The following is an 18,223-nucleotide window of genomic DNA, read 5'->3' as shown; positions in this document are numbered from 1 at the left end:
AGGTCTGCTGTATGCACCCAATAGCCCCCTTCCCTCCCATGTCAGGGTTCTCCATTCTGTTGTGTATTTTGTGTCTTGCCTAATGGCCTGGGTTGCCATAGCAACAGAGCTTAGCTTGTTGCCGTAGCAATAGTTAGACTATTAGGGGATAGCTCAGTCAGTCCTGGCTGGTTTTAGTGTTAGTTCAATAAAGATGCTCCCTGTGTTGGATCTCTCTGACCCTGTGCTGATTTCTGTGTCTGAATACAAGCAATAAAAAGGAATTCAATGTAACACATTCTCCCTCCTTAGGCTATGGCTGTATACACTCCTTATTCCCTGCTTTTCCTCATGCACCTCATTTCCCCCGAGCTGGGGCTGTGTATATTCCTATTCCACACTTTCCTCCCTCCTCCTGCCACCAGAGATTGTGATGTCCCCCTCCACCCATTCCCCCATGCCAGAGGTTCTGTTTGCTCCTCTTCCCTCATCATTTCTATTCTTTGTCTGTGAGAGTCATTCAGGGAATCAACATGTTAAACTCTCTGGAAGATGGGCAGAGCTGAGATGGGGGTATTGTTATGCTGAAGGCGTTAATGAATGCCATCAACTAGTTCATGATCTATAGACAACTGCAGAGGTGCTTAAAGCTGCTGCTCTGCTAACCAGATGCCAAGGACTCTGTTTCCCCCTTTTGATTTTTTTTTCCCCAGTTTTCACCAAAATCAGTAGGCTAGTGTCCACAGGTGTTAAGAACTTCCCCTGAAATTTTGGAATTGATCAGATGAGGCATTCAAAAGTAAACTATTACAGAGAAATGCCATCAAGTAGGGCCTCACAAGCTTGGGCAATTATATATTAATTACAAATATTTGTAAAGGAACTTCAAAGCTCTTCCTTGACTGCTGGGCACTATGGGTATTCACTGTAGGTGTACATGCACTTTGTGCATTCAGCACTGGAATTTTTTCAATGGCAGCATCCATCAGTCTGCAGCTGTGCACTGTGCCTCCTCATGCTGAGAACCAATGGCATAAGTCACTGTCTAGCCCAACCACCTCTTCTGTGCTGGCTGTCTGGGATGGACCCTTCTTGGGTCCATACTCTCTAGCTTGTTCAAAATGCTACTCTTGTAAATATTGTAAATAGTTTAATTGACTCTTTTTGGTATCTAGTTAGCAGTGTTAGTATAGTTAATTAGTGGGGTTCAGGATCCCTCCCCTCCCCATTATTCTCCTAGGGCACTTATGTGCAAGAGCCTAGGCTCCAATCCTTACGTTGACTGCCACTGGGTCTTCCCAGTAATCAACCCACATGAGAACTGCCTCTTCTGCAGGGAGGGAATCACACATATCCCATTGAACTGTGAGCCAAATGGAAACACTTTTTCCTATGGTGTAGTGTAGGCTGCAGAAGATAGTGATGTGGCGGGTCTGGTCAGGACCGGTTGAGCAGAGCACAATTATATAACCTGTTTTTCCTCTCGTTATCTAGTTGTGTTCTGTGCCAAGGAAAGTGAAAGTGTTAGCCAAGCCACGTGCTGTAAATAAGCCACTCCTCACTATGCCCTCGAGTAAATATGTTATGCTGTATAAGAGCTGGAAATGCAAGCAATGCCAGAGACTCTGCCATGAACTCACCGGGAGTGTCTGGCATTCCCCTGCAGCCACTTCGCAGAGCCCTAGGCTCTCCCTCTGCTCTTTGGAGCGTAAGATTAAAGATAAGTGTACCTAACCAGTGTGGGCATGTTTTTATTCCTTCCCTGGTATCCAGAACCGACAGGCAGCAGTGCCTGGTATAACAGGTGGCTTGAGCATCAATTGTCCCCAGAGGAGGCTGGAATTTCCTCTTATCCTGGACTATTTCTTCTTATTAACATTTTTGACCCTCACTCAGTTCACTGTAAGTTTATTTAGCAGCTGTTTTAATGTCTTCCTTCCCCTGGTGGAAAATCATTCAGTTTTTACCCATGTACAATAATACATGTTTTAAAAGGTATTATAAGAACGTTTGCATCATTACTCAGGTCGGCACCATCTTGAAATCTGAACCTGGTGCACTCTACATTAATGAGCCCACCGTCTGAACCCATGGCCTCCTGCTCCCTATTACATTTATCAGTTACGGATGGCTTCCTCATGGCTATCACCTTGGCTAGAAGGGTAGAAGTACTTGAGGGCCCTCATAGCGTATGCACTTTATACTATCTTTCACTAAGATAAAGTACACTTGAGATTGCATCCTAAATTCATTCATTCAAGGTTCCCTCTGAATCTTCATTTAAACCAGACAGTCCACTTACCTGTATCTTATTTGAAGCCTTGCGGGAATAGAGAAGACATGAAGCTTGTGGGCTCCCTTGTTAGGATAAAGGCCTTTTAAAAAAAACTATCACATCTCTCCCTCTCCACAGCAGAGAGGATGAAAAGAGAGACAATTTTCTCCCAGAGACTCTAAAAATGAATTTTCAGCTGCATCCTTCTCTGTTATGAAATGGTAGGAGCTTCTCCTCAATCCCTTGGAGCTCATTCGATCAGAACATGGGTAACCTCCGTGGAATCCTCACAAGGGAGCCCACTCCTGAAACTCCAGGTACACTTTCACCAGGTGCTATCCCCTGATTCAAGCCTTGGTGGAGGATACTTCCTTCAGATCAGCAATCCTCTGAACTGTGGTTCAAGACTCTTCCTTGCAGTCACCTCTTTGTTAGCCACTGCTTGGGAGTCACCCACAATGAACACTGATGGGAACCTGCACTCAAGAAGAATGGAAGGTTACTTACCTTATCATGACTGGAGTTCTTCTAGATGTGTTGTCCTTATGGGTATTCACAACCACCCTCCTCCTCCTCCTCCTTTGGATCTGCATGTGATTCATAGCAGAGTAGGAACTAAAGAGGTGATCTGTGGTAGCACAGACTGACCTTGGTTGACAGCATAAGGAGGCATAGCACGCAGGTGTGGAGCAATGGACATTGCTATTGGAAAACTTTCCAGTCCTGGGCTCATGGAATGCATTCTCACTCACCGTGAATACCCAGGAGGATCACATCTCAAAGCACTCCAGTTACTATAAGTAACCTTCCTTCTCTTTTTTTTATTTTTGTAAGTGTTTCATGGCTTCTGCCTACAACCATGAAAAAAACTGGGAATCCCCCAGATCAAAGTTTACCCAAATGGACATTGATGAGGTACATCATGGTCTCCAGATCCTTGGCTACTGTAAATCAGTGTAGCTATATTGTCTTCAGTGACTATTACACCAGCTGAGGATCTGGCCTCGTACATGTAAATAATTATGATTAGCTGCGGGTCATTGCCATGGTTAATGCTCTCTCTTATATTGTATAATTCCATTGCAATTGTAATTGATCCTACAAGAAATAGGAAGGCAGCAAGTCTTGGTCAGTTATCGACAGGGAGAAGGATGTCCATGAATCTGCTTCTAGCACTCAGGCTTTCTGGTGATAAGAAATATTCATTCCCTTGCCAATGGTTATCCACAGAGGACAGGCATATCCCATAAACAGTTGTGGTGGTGTCTCATCAGGCTCCAGTCATATGCAAATCTAGAGCCTGATTCATCACTGCTTTACTTTACATTTATGCCAGTGTAACTCCATTGATTTTACCATTGTAAAATCTGCTTATACCTCAGCTGTTAAATAAACAGATTTTAATCAAGTCAGAGATGCCAGCTTTAGTAAATGACAACCTGACTAAGATAACACTATGGGTAATGAGTAGTGACTCAGATAGAAAAGACTATTCTACACTTGGTACTTGTCTAAGCTCTTGGAATTGATTGGGTTCCCAGCTGATTTTATGACATTTTGGAAATAGATCAGACCAATATTGGGAAATAGCCTCTCTCAATCATGCCCGGATAGTGTCATGGCCTGAGAAATGAGAACTGCATTAAGTACCATCATGATCAAAAAGGCAAGACAGCTCAGAATTGCGGAGAATTTCATTCTATATCTATAGAAGGCAAGAGTCCAGTAGAGAGATGAGCTGCTAGATTTAATGACCTCATACCCCTCCTCATACAAAGAGGGGGGTTTGTAAAAAAGAAAACTCTCAGCAGACAATACTAGAAATATTGTTCACTCATCCTGCTCAGAGGAAGGATTGTGCTATAATAGTACTATCAATAGATGCACAGAAGATATTCAGTAAGATCTAGCTGCCTTCTCTGGGGGGGGGGGGGGGCGTGAATTAGCTTTGGATCAGCTGTCCTAAGCAGATCAGACTTCTATATAATTCTTTATTAGTATCAGTATTAACAAATGGGCAAACATCTATTCCAGTCCAATTAGTCAGAGGTACCAGTAAATGGGAAAAAGTAAATAGTCACACATTGCTGAGAAGATCCTGGAGGAAATGGGGAATGGATCTACTAGATTGTGCCTGTATTACTTAGTCTCCCCCATGTACTGGATTGTACAGGTGATTACATACATCATGGTATAATGTAAAAAATGATTTAGCAATGCCATTTGATGCATTGCAGACATGTCCATATATTAAAAACTTACTAGTACCCGTCAGAGAATTCCTTATTAAATACATCCTGGAGTATATTACAACAACTGATTCCACTCATCAGCTCAGATTTAGTATTCAGCCCCATGTGGGACAATCCAAAGTTTAAGATCACAGACAAATTAAAAACACATGGATTGAAAAATAGATCTATATGGCTCTGTTCTTGCAAACTTTGTGTGTGTTGAGAACGCCACTGAAGTCAATGGCTTCTACAGGGACACCAGGGTCTGATCACAGGCACTGTTCTATAAGAATGGAGCATGAGTTTGCTAGTCTAATTTCTATGGACAAATTGAATTCCTTCCATTTCTTATGCAAAATATATCACCTGCCACTTTCTGGATATGACAGTTATACCACAGCAATTAGTCTATGCATGGACAAATAAACAAATGGCTTCAGTATCTTATGCTTAGATTGTAAATGCTGTAGGACAGGGAGTGTAATTTAGTTATGTTTTCATACACTACTTACAGACCAGGACCCTATTGAGTTGATTGGGGTCCATAGGCGCTACCACAATGCAAAGAATAACTAACATTAGAAGATTGTTAAGAAGTTTGGCAATAAAGGTCACAATTTTCAGGCATATGTTTCATGCTTCACTGTCTGTCATACCCACTGCCAGTAGAGATGAAAGAGAAGAGGGAAGCTGATACCTTGTCATCACAAGAAAACTGGGAAGAAACATGGCAGAAAGTCAATAATGTATCTAAGTTCATTAGCATTACAACTTTTTCAGAACAAAATCTTAAACAGTGAGACACTGTTTTGCAGTAACCTTACTTTGGATTTTTCCACAGAAGGGAACAATTTAGTCACTGGCAACTAAATCCTGAAAGCAGTTAATGACCTGTAATCAAACTCTCTGAAAATCCCAGAGAAAAGCATTCATGACTATCCTCATAACCCAGATGTTACAATTAGAGACAACCCATGATCCAAAGCTTGGATCTGAACTTTCCCAGAAATAGGGAAGGTTTGGCTCTAGGGTTTTGGTTTGAGTCCATCATTAGCTATACCTTTTTTAAATGATTTTATTTTATACACATGCAAAATAACCTGTATACAACTATGAACATGTAATCCTTATTTTATTGTTCCTCTATGAGACAGTGGTTATACATGCAGGAAAATATATTATTGATGATGACTGGTTAGGCCAGTCAAACCAAGGGGGGAAATAATATAATTGGTACTAAATCAGACTTGCTCTATCATCAAGCTGATCTTGGACTATTGGATTTTCCATGTTTCTCTTGATTGACTGGTTTGATTGTGAGAATAGGATGTGACATCTGCCTGGGCTTTTGTGTGCAAAGTAGCAGTTACTTGAGATGTGATAGGCAATAATTGGCCTCCCACAGAGGAGGAAAACACCCACATAAGTGACGTTCCTCTCTTCTGAAACATGTTAGGACAGGAAACCTTTTGATAAGAGTTAGGCATCCTATCAGGAATGAAATGTCAAATCTCATTATATCACTGTGTCTCATTAAATTGGGAAATACAGCTCAACCATTCATTAGTTCTGGTGGAGCATCATCATTCAAGAAGAAACAATCTGCTAAAAGTGTCAGTCACACACACACAATTGTCACAGTCTAAGCAAAGCTATTTCAATTCTTTTTAAACTTAAAATTATAAATATACTTCCTCAGACCTTACTGATTTTGGAACCCCAACTTTGTTAGTGTGGAACTGCCTTAACTAAGTCTGCACGTTTGTTGCAGCCATGATTCTGGAGATGAAATATGTGACTTACAGGCTTTTTACTTTTTTTCATAATCACGTCCAAAATTTTCTTTATTGAAGAAATTTATTTATACTTTTCAGACCAGATATGAGTAAGATTTATTGTTCCATTTCAAATAACATTAGAGTACCATGGTAAGTTTTTGAGTAAGTTGATACAAGACCACACATTTAGCATCCAGCAATTCTAGCCATTCCATATACTGGCTATTTAAAGGGATAGATGTGTCTGATTTTGTGGTTAGACTGCATTCAGAGGTTGATCAGTGATTTCAATGGGACTGCCCCATGAGGAAGGACTGCAGAATTGAGCCCTAAACTACTAACACACTTGTAAATAGGACAGAAGCAATGCTACCATCTGTGAAGTTGTGTCCAAACAAATGTGTAATAGTTGAGTGAATAATGCTTTTTAGCTGGAAAAAAAGTGTAGTGGTGTTACTAGATATGGAAAAAGCGATAAATATCCTCGTAGATTTGAAGATATGGGTGTAATCTGAGGCTGTTTTTTTCTCTTTCTTGATTTTTTTTTCCCCAACGTCTATCAGGTAGTTAAGGGGCAGATTTCAGGGTGAGTATATAAAGTGTATATTTTCCATTCATGGAATGTAGTGATAAGTGATGCAGTTAGGAAGGTTGGAACAAACAGTGAGACAGAAGAGAGTGGTTTCTGTATCTTGAAAACTCACCTGCTTGCTCCAATTTTGTCTTTCTCAGACGTTTTTAGTAAAGTGTATTTCCATATGGGGTTGAAACCTTTTCACAAGCAGCAAAACTTCAGACAGTTTTTCAAGATTTTTGAAGTTTGGAGCTTCTGCCGTAATGCCTACAAAATGCTCAACAATGGTTAGGCAACCAGTGAGCGGTGTCCCCTGCTTATCACACTGTTCAAAATTAGCCAAGATCTCATGCTCCCCTGGCTGTCTGTTGCATCCACCTTTCATATAATTAGGCCTTGTCTACACTGGAGCGGCAAGTTACAGTGATGATCAAAAAGTGCTGTAATTACAACGCTTGTGCCTGTTCACACAGCATTCATTGTGTCCCTGAAGTGTGTCCACAGTTGGTGCTGTAGCGTCGACAACGAGAGCAGTGCACTGTGGGCAGCTATCCCACTGTGCAACTCTGCACCTTGTGCCGCTAGGAGTTGTGGGAAGGCAGAGAGGATCACAGAGCATCATGGGTGTGTGGTGCTCAATGTCTCATGATGCAGTGATTTCCATCCCATCATTCCATAGGTTTCTGACTGTCTTTTGCAGCATTTTTCAATGACCCCAGTTTCCTGTGTGCCTGTCATCTCCATCTGAAAGGATGGATCCTGCACTGCTCTCCACTGTTGCTGTCAGTGTTGTGAACACATCACTGCACTATATCATGAGCTCCCAATTGGAACAGGAATCCAAAGCATCTGACCTGCTATGTGCCATGCAAACAATACCGAATTACTGTTTGCATTCATGGAGCATCTACACACGGTGCATTGCAGCTTTTGGGCACATGAAACAAGCACTTAGTGATGGGATCGCATCATTACACAGTCTGGGATGATGAGCAGTGGCTGCAGAACTTTCGAATGTGCAAAGCCACCTTTATGTAACTTTGTGTGGCGCTCACCCCTGTGGTGTAAGGACATCAGAATGACAGCTGCTCTCTCAGTGGAAAAGCATGTGACAATTGAGATGAGCCTGGAGTTTGGTAGGAATGTGTGGGCGGAGTTTGGGCAGGGCATGGAACGCAGTTCTGTATTGGTTGCAATGGGGGGTGAGTATACATGAAGCCAGTCTGAAGTGTTATGAGTGACAAGCAGCTCCGTTTGCTCTTCCATGGATTTTTATCATGCACTCATGACCTGCTATCACTTGCTCCTCATTTTCCCTCCTCTCCTGCCTATCAATTTTTTGATTGGTCATACTGTGTCTCTAGGTCCTTTTTTTCTTTTTTTTTCCACCTCAGAGTACTGGAAGAGTTCTTGGAACATCTCGTTTTTGCTTCTCCATCGTCATTTCCTTACCAGCTACAGGCACTCAGCAGGTGTAGAGGGGTTTCCCCTCAAGGGCACATCTGTAGAAACACAAACAATGAACAGAAGCATGATTGTCAGTGCACTAACAGCATTGATGCATTGCTGTAAAATACACCTCTTTCTCACTGTCCCCTGTCAAGCACATAGTTTGACAATCGCCCGGGGCATGGTGATTTGTGCCTGGCAGGAGGGGGCATTCAAGCTGGGAAAAAGTTCAGGGTGGTTGTTTGAGGTATTGATGCAGGTAGATAGGGACAAATTTTCAAATTGTGCCACCATTTTCCACAGACGGGACCCACGCAAGCCAATATCTCACTCCTGAGAGTAAGCAGGGATGTTAGGGTGCATCTCCTCCAAGTGAACAGCTTCAAACCAGGTCCCTATGCTGCTTGCCTGTGTGCTGCTTTGGTCCTTGCACAAGTGATTGCTGATTGGCATAGGGAAAATTTCCTACAATGGGAAGAAACAAAGCAGCCGAGGAATCTCTGGCAGAGGATTGGCAAGTACCTCTAGGAAAGTTTCCTAGAGATCTCTCTGGAGGATACCCATGAAATCTTGATGTGCATTAGCACACTCTTCTGCCACACTGCCTAGTTGCACAGGGAAATGAGAAGTACATGCAAACTCAACTACTCTTGTGCATCTCTATCCCTGCAACCAGCTATGTAAGGCAACAAAACAAACTGTACCTCATGTAACCAAGCAGCATCAGCTCAAAAAAATCAATTACCTGAGCTCCCCTCTCCTGCATCCTGCACACTGGGGCTGGGTTGAACCCTCTGGTGTCGAGAAGAGGTTCTGGCTCCCCACATCACCAAACGACCCAGTCCCTTGCTCCACGTCGTCCTCCAACTCGGCCTCCTCGTCCATGCCTTCTTTGTTGTGGTTAAATCCGGTGTCTGCTGTCTCCAGGCCCTTGGAGGTATCCACAGGTCTCTTGGTGGTGGAAGTGGGGTTTCTGCTGAAGATGGCTTCCAGCTGCTTATAGAAGCGGCAGGTCTTTGGCTCTGCACCAAAGTAACAGTTTGACTCCTTAGCCTTTTGGTACCCCTGCTGCAGCTCCTTGATTTTTCACATGGCCCTTGTCCTCCATGCCATGAGAAATCTGACTGTAAGTATCAAAGTTCCTTCAGCTGGAATGGAGCTGGCACTGCACAGCCTCTTCTCTCCAAATGCTGATTAGATTCAGAAGCTCTGGTGTGCTCCAAGCAGGAGAACGTTTGGTGTGTGGAGCTGCCATGGTCCGCTGAAAAGATGCAACGTGAGATCTCCAAGCCAACCAAGCAAGAAGTGGAATTCCCAAAATTCCTGGGACTTTAAAAGGGGAGGGGCAGGTGGCTGCAGGGCAGCGGAGTTCAAACTGATGGCCAGAGCGGTCAGGATGGGCATTGTAAGACATTTCCTGGAGGCCATTTACCGCAACATAACCAAACACGGTGTCTGCACTGATGCTTTGTCACTAAAAATTTGGTGCAAGGAGCTCTATGCCTCTAATTGAGGTGGTTTTGATTTGTCACAAAATCAAGGGAGTTAGGTCGGCGGCGGAGAGTGGGGGATTGTAGAGTGTACACAATAACTGTTTCGGTGCAAAAAGCTGACTTTGGTCGACAGAAGTCTGTAGTGTAGACCAGCCCTTTAGATTGTAAGCTATTTAATGGTGGGAACCAGCCTTTTATTATGTTTGTACAGTACCTAGCGCAATGGGGTTCTGATCTATTGTAGGTACTATTGTAATATAAATATAGTTATACTGGAAGATGTTAATGGTTGCCACGAAGCATGTCTCTGATCTATAGAAAATCAGAGATTGTTAAAGCTGATAGGTGTGCTCCCATCCTTCTTTCAGGCTAAATGAAATGAGCAGTTATGCCTTTTATGGAGTAAAATAGCTAGAAACAATAGTAGCTGATGCCCAAGGTAATCGACCACATGGGGAAGCCTTAGCATAGTTAAGCCACATAGTCTGCGGTTTCCTCCAGACAGGTGGCAAATGCAGGGGCTAGGAGATTGTTTGGGGTAAGCTGTGTATGAGAGCAGAGAAAGGAGTAAGGAAGCCAAGAGAAAGTGAGTAGACAGCAGTGAGAGAAGCAGTTGTGAGAGTGGTCCTGGGAGGGAGCAGAGACAGAGCTCCTTGCGACACAGGACCTGCTGGAGAGGCAGGCTTGGAAACTCTGACCAAAGAAACTGGCTGATGTTGTTTGTTCCTACTTTATTGAGGGAACAGGAGTTTTGGTACATTTTTTAAAAGAAACAGGATTGCACCAAAGAAATATGTGACTGATTCTATCATCAATTTCTCCACCTAACGGAAAAAAACCTGGGCAAGGCAAAGCCCCAAATATTGGCTGATCCTTCGGGCTAAAAAAGAGCAACAGTAATAACAAGAATTTTGCTTCTCACACCTGGGCATCAGCAGGAAAATTTTGACAGAAAAGGATTTTTAGAACTCTGAAAAGCCACTATCCTCTCAACTTGAGACAGATCCGGAAAAGGCCCAAAGAAATCAGTCAATTAGTTAGGGACAGATGGGGAGAGTTGGCACTTTTTCTTCTATTTATAATAATAATTTTAAAATTGCTCGTATATATGGGTAACAATTTGAGAAGCACATAGATGACTTCGGCACCTAAGTCTCATTGACATTTAATAAATTTTACACTATATGCAGCATTGCCAACCCCCCAGGCATTTCAAAATCATAAATCAGGCTTGGTTTGCAAATCATGACTTTTAAAAAATTATAATTCCTAGGTGCTTTTAAAAACTTTTCCCTACTTGTTCCTGAACTTTTCGGTTACACTTTGCTCATGTTTTCAAGCTTTTTCTCTGCAAATTTGAGGACTAGAAACTGAAATGAAAGCTGAGTTTCTGCTCCAGGAACATGAGTTCTCAGAAAAAACACCAAGTAGTACCACACGTATCATAAAATTGTGAGATTTGGCAGCCCTGTATGTGTATAAATGACTATAACTCTGCAGGCGCTAGGGGAAAGGTCTCTTATGCAATTTATACAATAAACCAGAGGTCTTAAATTTGTAGGATGGGGAGCACAGAGGAATATAGAGGAAGGGTGCAGCAGGGCTTAGGCCAGCCACCATGTGGGGTGGGGAGGGAGCACCATGCCACTCTGCCCCAAGATTTGCTCCGCCCCCACCCACCCACCTGCTCCTGGCTGCCAGCTGTGGTTCCCTGGCTTGGCCCCCAGCCCCGCTTGCGCCCTTGGTGCCTGGCTGCCATCCCGGTGGTTCCCCTCCCAGACCCTGCTTGGAAGGTGGCAGGGGTGGTAGTGGTCAGAGATAAGGGGGGCACGACCTAAAAAGTTTGGGGACCACTAATAAACAGAGTGCTGAAACATAGACTAGAAGGAATTCTTTTGAAAGGTATTTAAAACTAATGACCTAATCCTGTGAGATGCCAAGTACCCTCAGGTTCTACCGAGCTGAGGGTATTCAGTACATCCTAAGAGGTCCTTAGAGCCTCACAGTATTGGAATGATATGGCAAATGGACCCAAAAAGTAAGTGGGGGAAACTGATTGTGCAGGGGTTTGGTAATGGACTAGGGAAGTAATATTGAGGTGATGAGAGGCAGCATGGCCTAGTTGATAGAGCACTGGACTGGGACTCGGGACACCTGACCTCTGTTCCTAGCTCTGCCGAGGGATTGCTGGGTGATTTTGAAGAAGTTATTTCACTTTCATGTACCTCAGTTTCCCTATCTGTAAAATGGGGACAGTAATGCTGACCTCCTTTGTAAAGTGCTTTTGAGATCTGTGGATGACAAATGATATATAAGAGCTAGATATTACTAATCATAAGGAGCTTTTCACCTCTAAATTGCTTGTTTAGGTTCATCCAAGATCAGTAGCAGCGAGAAACTGATATGTGGAGAGTATGGTCTGGAGAAGTGAACTCGGGGGGAGGGTCCTGAATTTTCTGTCACACTAACCATGTGGCACTGGGCAAGTTTCTTTGCATCTGTTTTCCAATCTGAAAAATGAGGTAACATCTCATAGGGCTGCTGCAATGATTAATGTTAATGCTTATACAGTGCTTTGAACATCTAAATTTGGTAGAAGAGTGCTAATATTAATATTCGGTAGTCCATGTGACATGAACAGGTTCTCTGAGTCCAGTTCCCAGTGGATAGAGGTGCACATCACATGGCCACCTGATAGCCTTTGGCAGATTCAGCAGGGAAGGCATATGCTGAATATATAGAAAGTCCAAGCAGGTCTCTCACCCTCCCAGTCAGGTCAAAGGCATATTGCCAGGGTCATGTAGGGCCTGCTTGCACCAACTGTGCCTGTGCTGCCCTTGATCTGTGGATGTAGGATTCACTCCCAACCCTGCGTCTTTCACTAACACCACATTCACAATCATTAAAGTAAATAAAATCAGCCTCACTTCCCTGCAAACTAATGTTCTTACTAAACAACATATCGGTTCCGTACTTTCCTTTTGATAAAAGACGTAGGTCAGTCTTACATGGGGATAATACAGAATGCTAGTGAGTCCTACAGAGCAGTCACAAGATTCCACCCAATTGATGAAATGATGTTAGACCAAAATTTCTGCATAAAGGTAGAACAATCAAACCCAGACCTGAGGATTAAGCTGATGGTATTGTATGATATTACAGGATGTCGTCTAGTTTTGGGCTATTAATGTCAGAGCAACATTAATTAACTTGCCAAAGCACCCCAGTCCAAAATGCATACAGATCAGCATAGAGAATTACGGCATGAAAGACAGCTTATGTGAGAAGTCACGAACAATTAAAAGAAAGGGTACTCTGCTTGGGGCTGTTCTCATCTATCAGTCTTGTCAGTCTGGTTAGAAACTGCAGAATAAATGTGTTGTCACATTTTGTTTAACCAGACTAGAAAACAAAGGTTACAAGGGTATCCTTTGATTTTTCCATACAGCAACTGGAGACTGGATGCATATGGGCTTCTTCTCCTCTCTGTCTTGTCACCACCTCTCTCTGTTTTATATTACATTGTGTTATACCGTGATTCTCAAACTTTTTGTATTGGTGACCCCTTTCATACAGCAAGCCTCTGAGTGCAATCCCGCCTTAGAAATTAAAAAGATATTTTTTATATTTAATACTGTTAAATGCTAAATTTAAACCCTATTGCTTAAAATGAATTTACCTTTTCCCACTGCTTTTAAATTAAGACTAAAATACACTTATCGAATTATTGTTATAAGCAGAAAAGTTATTTTTAAGTAGAATTTTATTTAATACTTGACAGCAATTAATCACCAGAAGTAGCCAAAAATCAGTGAGATGGATGATGCTGTTTATTTGACACAAGAAGTTTTATTCTTGGCATTGTTTTAGAACTGGAGCATCTGATGTCCTTCACATCAAGCTGGTTTTGAGATGTTTGTCTTTATTGTGAGACGTCTGGAGAATCCATTCTCTCGTTTGTAGGTAGTGGGAAATGGTAGAAGGACTCTCCGGGCCATTTCAGACACCAGTGGGTGTTCACTTGCAACTGAGCACTGATCATGTCGACAAACTGTTCCTGTGCATGAATATCCTCAGTAGGTAACTGGTCAGCTGTCACAATGAAAGGGTTCTTCACCACAGAATGAAGTGCTTCTGGTAGCGCTGGGAAGTAGTGTGAGACCTCTTTGTGAAGGGGTCTCAGATGTTCATTGATAGCTGACTTGAGAGCACTTTCAGTGTTGACTTCCTCCCCCTCGCTGAATCAAGAAAGTGTCGGAAACATGCTGCATCTGTCTGTCAGTCCAGCTTCCTGCACCACAGATCCAACTTAATCTGAAGATCCTGATATTATTAGTCAGGTCTATTAATATTGAATGGTTTCCCTGAAGTGACAGATTGACGTCATTAACGCTATCAAAGATATCAACTAGGTATGTTAAGCAGAGAAGCCATTTCTTGTCACAGAACTTTTTGTTCAGCTCTTGTTTCTCTTTTTGCAGGAAAAACTGTGCCATATCTTCATGAAGTATAAAAACGTGCTTTAATGCGTGTCCCTTAGAAAGCCATCAGACTTGAGTGTGGAAAAGTAGAACTTTGTATTCACCACCCATTTCGTTGCAGAGCTCTTCAAAGAGATGACTATTCAGAGCATAGCCTTTAATGTAGTTCACTGCTCGTATAACAACATCCATCACAGCATTAAGGCACATTGGCAATGTCTTTGCAGCTAGGACATGACAATGGATTCCACAATGAGTGACAATCACATTAGGTGACATGCACTTCATCTTCTGCTGAAAGCCAGACCATGCAACCATCATGGCTGGAGCACCGTCGGTACAGATACCACAAAGATTTTTCCACTTAATGCCATTGCTTTTGAAAAAGGCATTCGCCTTATTGAAAATGGGCTATGCTGTTGTAGTTTCAAGTTGTTGGAGTCAGAGCAGGGCTGGAGGTGGAATGGAGTTAAGGGTGGAGATGGGCTTAGGGCTGTGAGCTCCGCCCTTGTCCGGTCTGAGGGCTCAAAACCATGTGCCGGGTCGGGGCTCACAGCTCGCAATCCCCACATAACCATGTTGTGACCCGCTGTGGGAATCGTGACCCCCCAGTTTGAAAACCAATGTGTTATACCATATATTATAAATGTTATAGAAATCAACCAACTTTATGATACTTAAAATGTATGGGGCCAGATTCTCAGCTGGTATAAATTAACGTAGCTCCATTGAAATCATTAGAGTTATACTGATTTAGATGAGCTGGGGGTCAGTGTCACAGTTCTCAGCCTGCTGTCAGGCACCTTTACTGGCCAGGCCCTGAAAAGTCCTTCCGGTACCCCCTATCTGTCTAAGTACGGGTCTCTATGATGCAAATCATGTTAGATAGTCCTTTTGGGTTGATGGGGTTGGGGCTCTTGGCTTCCACTTCCCTGATCCGTTTTGTCTGTTCTCAGATTCCTGACTCACAAAAGGAGGAGAGGGTAACCTGCTTGCTTTGGGTCTTGCTAAAGCTATCTTACCTGGCCATCACACCGGGGTCCTTGTCTTCATATAGGCATGGGGGTGGGGGGCTGGTAAATGGTCCTCTTAAGGGCAGTTCCCCTGGAGGCTTTCAGGAGTCTCCTTTGGAAACTAGAGCTGTCACCAGCTCTGTCCTAGAGCTGCCCAGCAACTGCTGGCAACTTTCTGTTTTTAAGCCCTTATTCTGCCCTTGACATGATTGACAGGGGCGGGGCTAGCTCTGTCCACAGTGGCTTTTTAACCCCTTCATCATTGGTGCGCGGTTTATACACCCTGTCATAATCTGGCAAGTCATCTCTAGCCGTATTGTTCTGCCATTCTGCAAGTTCTTACAAACTGGATTGGGCTGGGTCAATATTCGGACAAGTGACTTCAAAAGAAAACCTTGTGCTACAGGAAGTGACGATGATAATTCAATGGATGGAGTTCTTCCCTCTGAGTCAGTAGTCAAGCAACACCCCAACCTGGTGCAAGGGTGTGCTGCACTGCTACAGGTGCTGTCTTTGAGGTCATACATAAAACTGAGGTCCTGCCACTCACAGTAACTATTCCATGGGCCTATTGAAAAGATAAGGTTAATTTATCCTGGGGTCCTAATTATATTCCACATCAGGAAATTACATTCTCCCTGCTCCCTTACTGGATACAGTAAGTTCTTTTTCACTCTGAGCTCTAAGCAGTTACGTAGCATTGTTGTGCATGGGTAAGCAGCTGCTGTGTTCTCCCCCAGAGGTGGTTGCCATTCCAATGGTTTGCTGTCCACTATTTGGGATTAAGAGAGAGGTCTGAGTGCATCCCTGGTTAAAGCTGGATAAGTAATTCTGAATTCAAATTGCAGTTGTCTCCACTGTACAAGTAGAAATGAAGTGAGAGATTGATTTTACTCATAACGCTTACTGAACTACTTAAATTATAGTGATGAAAAAAGGTTAGTTAACTAGCAGGTGTTAGATGTGAGCAGCGAAAGAAATGTGGGAGGCAAAACATTACCCATTTATTATATATAATACTTAGATCTGTGTCCAGAATAGCTACTTTGTGCAGGCATAAACCATATGTTCATTTCCTGTCCTGATCTTATCTAGAGAATGTGAGTGACCCCCAACTTCTTATGAAATTTTGGTTCACATACACTAAAACATTCTCTCTTTTTGTAGTCCTGTCTCCTTTGGCTTTACTGTCTGTCCTTCTTTTCCACCATTGACAGTTCATTGCCATATAATAGCTTTGGGCTGTTTTATACGTCATTATAATAAAAGTGATGAGCTCTAGTAATAAAAATTACAGCTTTTCAAATGGAATACATCTTAATATAGTCTCTCTCTCTCTCTCTCTCTCTCTCACACACACTCCCCCAAAGGTCCATTGCCCCAGGGGATAGAACAGTGACAGGATGAATAACTTTGCCCACTCAAGTCAAATTAAGAGCTTCGTGGCATTACTATATTCTTGCCCATTTGTGGGACTTTGCATTTTCTTTCACGTTCGTCTAAAATCATGTGACTGCCCAGAGAATAAATATGACGGAATCATTTATATGCCCCAGCCCCTTCCAGTCACATTTTCCCATTGAGAAGAGCAGCTTTGTTGCTTCCCATGCAGCAACCCCCTTCTCCTCGGCTCCCAAAGTGGCTGCTTCACAGGGCTGAGGATCTGTGCAGAGCAAGACAGGATGGAGTGGGCAGGCTTGGGGGAGGGAGTTCAGGGTGGAAAGATAACATCAGTTTCATCTTTCCACCAGGAACCCTGTGGTGCAAATGCCCCCCCTTCAGGAGACTCTGGGCCAGCTGACAACTGCAGAAACCCTGGCAGAATGGCTGCAATGGGGCTGCATTGGCAGGAAGTCTGTCAGAGCCATGTAAGCTTTGTGTTAATGGGCCTGATCTCCTGCTGATGTCCTGGGATCTAACCCTGATCCTAAGCAATCTGCAGGGTCTTGGAAGCTTATTCCACAGCCCGTTCTGCAAGGAGCGAACTCTTGAGATACCAGAATCCATGGCATTTTTCAAAGAAAGTTAACATCACTGCTAATGAACACAGATGAAATTGTAGTTTTCATGGGCAATGTTCTGATATACAAGTCTGACAGAAGAACACAACAAAATCTTCAACCAAGTCCTAAGTCTAATCAGGCAGTCTGGACTAAAGCAAAACAAGGAAAAATGCAATTTCTGCCTGTTCCAAATGGAGTTTTTGGGACAGACAATAAACAAAGATGGAATCAGTCCTAGCCTTAAAAAAGTAAAAGCAATTCAAGAATTGAATGCACGAACTAATGTACCAAAACTGAGACATGTACTGGGGATGGTAAATTACCTTGACTGATACCTACAAGACTTTTCTACAGTGACAATACCACTGAATGAACTGTTAAAGTCCAATGCATCTTGACTATGGGGCCAAATCAAGAAATTGCCTTCAAAAAGGCAAAGGAAACTTTCTCAACAGCTCCAGTTCTCAAGTACTATGATGTGAACAAGCCCACAATGGTCAGTGTGGATGCAAGCTGCTATGACCTAGGTGGTGTATTGTTGCAACAAGATGAGACTGATGGAAGCCAGTTGCATTTTGCTCTCACGCACTGACAGAAGCAGAAAAACGATATGCACAGATTGAAAAGGAGTGCCTAGCAAGTGTATGGGCACATGAGAACTTTTACAGCAGCTCTGTATGGACTGGATTCATTTACATTGATAACAGACCATAAACTGCTTATAACTCTCATCAACAGAAAAGACCTGGATCAAGCATTGCTGAGAAGCCAAAATCTATTGCTAAGGGTAATGTGATTTAACCCAATTGCTAAATATGTTCCTAGGAAATATCTGGTAGTAGCAGACATGCTGTCATGGAGCGCAGCATCACACTTGACTACCCATGAGCTTGAAAATGTCAAAAGGGCGTACTTGGATGCTGTGGACCGGTATAAGAAAAGAG

This window comes from Emydura macquarii, unplaced genomic scaffold (genome assembly GCF_026122565.2).
Source record: "Emydura macquarii macquarii isolate MOO-44397 ecotype Brisbane River unplaced genomic scaffold, CSIRO-AGI_Emac_v2 contig_2473, whole genome shotgun sequence".
In the NCBI taxonomy this organism is placed as follows: Eukaryota; Metazoa; Chordata; order Testudines; family Chelidae; genus Emydura; species Emydura macquarii.
Note: the sequence above shows the minus strand (reverse complement) of the source record.